The sequence below is a fragment of the Physcomitrium patens genome, chromosome 13, assembly GCF_059467195.1.
Source record: "Physcomitrium patens ecotype Gransden chromosome 13, ASM5946719v1, whole genome shotgun sequence".
In the NCBI taxonomy this organism is placed as follows: domain Eukaryota; kingdom Viridiplantae; phylum Streptophyta; class Bryopsida; order Funariales; family Funariaceae; genus Physcomitrium; species Physcomitrium patens.
The window spans coordinates 14222433-14226374 of record NC_143422.1 but is presented as its reverse complement, the minus strand read 5'-3'; the positions used below and the strand labels follow the sequence as shown (position 1 = coordinate 14226374).

The window sequence follows — 3942 nt, the reverse complement described above, 5'->3', positions numbered from 1 at the left end:
CAAAGCTTTGCAGGGCCAGACGCCATGGGACGCTCTCCTCCGTTCATTGGGTGGGTGCTGCCCCTTTCTCAAGCACGCAAATCAAGGAAACCAGGCGATTGAAGTTTGCAAGAGAGGAAATATCTTTTTCCCACTCGGACCACCTCCCATCATCACCAATCATCGTCGTCTCCGTTGTCTCGGCCGTAGTTTCGGGGGACACACTGGTGTTCGATTTCGCTCGCAAATGAATCTGGATAACGCATACAGCGAAGCGGGTTTGGTTGGGCTCAGGAAGATGAAGCAGAAGAATAGAAAGAAAAGGAGCCAGCAGAAGGACCACTAGCTGAATGAGGAAGAAGGCGCCTCTGAAAAGCACAAGGGCAAAAAGCAAAAGCGCTGTAAGGCGAACGACGTCGTCTGCTAGCGGAGGCTCTCGCTGGCTGGCTGGGTTGAATTGTGGGGCCCGAAGTGCCTTTGATCCGCGGGTCCATCCATCATCACACCATATCCTCCTCCTCCTTATATACTGCCCTCCAATTGCATTTCTCCACCCATCCTTGCACTGCTCCTACCGCCATTCCATGCGCTCACCTGCTCAGCATGAGATGTGGCAACTTCTTCTCATCTCGTCGTTTTTCCATACCCGCCCACCCCACCCCACTCCTCTCAGCCCCTTTCCCACTACCACTCATTTCGTGATTTTCGTCGGTGGGTTGGTTGATTCGCTCCACCGCGTGCTAGCGCACTCGGTTTTGTCACTTGCGTTGAGATTCAGTGCAACATGTCCCAATTGGACTCCGGAGCTGAAATATCTTCCCCGTATCGACATGTTTGAGGTCGGGGCATGCTTGTCACGGAGATCTTATCTTTTCCCTGAACAAACCGTTGGGGTAATCTTTGGATGTTACCTGTTCCTCTCGCCCAGATTCATAGTATCTCCCTGCCTCCCATTGGTGGCGAGGTGCACGGCGCACTTTCTCTCTCTTTGAGCACTCTGCGATAATATGGGTTCTCATGCGAAGGAATCCGCAGCCTCCTCCGCCACCTGAATTCGCTTCGCATTCTTGGGGGAATAGGGATTGTCTTTCCAGTGAGCTCTTCCATTACTCCAAGGCATTGAAATAATAATGTGTCTCATCACTCATGTGGTTTTACTGAAACAAGTAGAGGTTTTGACAGTCTTGCTTGTCGGGAAAAAAAAACTATTCTGACTTCCAACACGGAGGGATAGCGATCCTGAACGGCCAAGAATTGAAGTGTGATACTCCTTGCTCTGCTGCATCGTAATGCATCTGCATCTGCACCTGCACCACGTTGTGATAGGAACAAAACTCTGTCTTGCTGATTCCCTGCACACATGCCTTTGTTACCCAGCATTCTCGAATACGGCGTCGGTGCTATCCTCAGATAAGTAGAGTTGTCCTCACTAGGTTGGTGAGGTGCATATGCAGAGGCGTTACATTGCAGCTGCTTAATATTGTGAGGTGCTCTCCTGCATTCAATGGTATCTTGCTCTAATAGAAATCCGTAAACCTCATGATATCACTGCGTCGACAGTCGCTGCATGTGGGAACGCTCATAGCTGCTACGTTACCTATCTGCATCTGCACCTGCACCGAGATTCGAAGAGTAATGAAGAATCATATACGCAGTTGCAGTCATTTCCAGTTCATCACTGGACCTGACAAATTGAAGCAATGATGCAATTCTCATTCTCGCTTATCGGTGCAGTGCTTATGCAGATATGTGGCGTTGTAGCTGGATCAAAATCGACATTCTCATAACTGTTGTGACAAAACTCCAAGAAGCATGCAGGGGTCACCAGTGGCTGTCAATAAGAGCGTGAGTTATTAACAGCTAGACACGATCACACCTCAGTCGCGATTCACGCGAAGAACCGGAATTCAGAAGTAGCCAGACCAGTCTACTAGCTAAGAGGCTATTGCGTCCTTCCGCAGGCAGCATTCTGGGGTTAGCACTTGCCCTCCCTCGAAATGTAACCATGAGTTCGGTGAGTTTAATCGTTTTTTCATGCCTGCAGTTGTATTTGCATGTAGAGGAGACGAAAGGGTTCCAAACAACCCGTCCTCTAATCAATGTCGCTTCGGTTCCTCCACCGCCTTATGCAATTAACACGTGAACGATGAGTTCAGTCGTATGAACAACTCACTGCGGCTGTTCATGCCCCAATTTCTACATCGCCGCGTAAAGTAACCTTGAACAAAGTTATCTAATCTTAAGTCTGAGTACATGTTTCCAATCCAATCTGGAGATTATCAGTGCCTAACTTGTGAAGTGTGTGTGACCTATCAGGCAGTTGCTCTCTCGGTAATAGGTATCTTGCAGGACTCTTCTAAGCATGTGAATTGGGGGTGTAACGTAGCTAGGCAAGTAGGGAAGACACTTTTCATCAAGATGTCACTATGTTCAGAGAATGGACAAAGACGGAGAAAATCTCTGATTAGCAAACTTAAGTTTCCTCTTCGTTTTTGTAGAGTACTGTGAACTCCATTGTCAGCTTGGAATTTGCGGTTAGACATGAGTAATCTAGCACAGTTGTAATTCAGAACAACTTTAATCCAGGAAGTCCTTTTATAGTTGATCACCATGGGTATTAGTGACCGTGATGCTTGGTGTCTTGACGACTGCGATTGAGGAATTGACTACCAGTACCGATAGTTGACAGTCTCTGTCCTTCGTCAACAGTCGTTGGGCATGATTCACGTAGTGAACAGCATGTATGATGTCCTGAATACAGATCACACACCGCTACCTTGTGGCAAGAAGAATGTCTATTTACGAATTCTCACAGGACGAAGGCAAATATTATAACAACTTTGAATATGCTGGAGGGGAGGGATTTGAACGCATCTTAATCTTGTATTACACAAAGCCAATCACAACATGCTGTGAAACCTAAGCAGAACGGCTTATCTCACCGTCTTCTACAGCTTCAAAGCACACAGGGGGGGATTGAAGAGGTTGAAGTTCAACCTTTCTTTCAGCATCCTAGTCATCGTAGTCCTCACTTAAATAGAACTAAGCAAGAAAGTTGGGTAATGCTGCAGAGCATAACTCACTTACGAAATCGCAGTTAGTTCTCATCCACGCGTTTACTGATCTGCTATATTGCTGCAAGCTGTGGCAACCGCCCACATTAGTAACTAAAAAATTTGAACACGTCGAAGGGTTCATTGGTTAGTGTAATGCAAGCAGAGAAAACTAGTGGACTGCTTCCTTTAACGACGAGACCATCACCTACTGAAAACTGCTACAATAACGAATTGGTCAATCCGACTCACCGATAGTTCTTAGTGACATTTCTAATGATTGAAAAGAGCGAGAGTTCAATGCTCGCAAGCATTCGGATCGACCACCGACATTCTGATTGGCTTAAAATCCAGTTGCTACAGGCAGAAGATAGAGCTTCACTGTCACCACTGGCAGTGGAGACAGTGCACCGTATGCAACGTTGTCTTTTTAAAAAACTCGCCTAATAAAGCAGTAGGTGTAATCACGTGGTGCAAGCCCATTGGGCCGCTGAAATCTCGGCATGGCATTTGCCGACATGCGCACGGAGGCTGCCATGCACACAAATATCGTCCGAATATGACACAGATGACCTAGTTCCGCCTACAATTGCATAGTCGGCTTGGCCAAGTTGCTTCCGTCGTTCGTCCCGACGTTGTGATTTTTCCGCATTGATAATCCGCAATACTAGTTGAGGATAAAGTGGATTTTTGTGGGGCGATTGCCCACTTGCTGAAAGATCTGCCACAGGTTGATTCCTATCAGTCCCTTGCTCCTCTTAAAAATGAGTACTGGATCTGTGCGTTGCACCACACGTAGTATCGTAGCTTTGGGATAATGTACAGCCGCTTTCATGTAACAGCTGAAGACGATTATCCTCCACTGCTCTGAATGCTACAGTCTTACTACAATCGATTCCCGGGCCGTTAC

General features: G+C 47.1%; 1 long non-coding RNA gene across 1 annotated transcript; it reads left to right on the top strand.

The window, feature by feature from the left end:
• Window positions 1-685: 685 nt before the first annotated feature.
• On the top strand, window positions 686-2584 carry LOC149987970 (uncharacterized). Its single transcript, XR_016506134.1, has 2 exons — window positions 686-1993; window positions 2296-2584. It is a non-coding gene; the product is annotated as an uncharacterized LOC149987970 (long non-coding RNA).
• Window positions 2585-3942: the final 1358 nt, after the last annotated feature.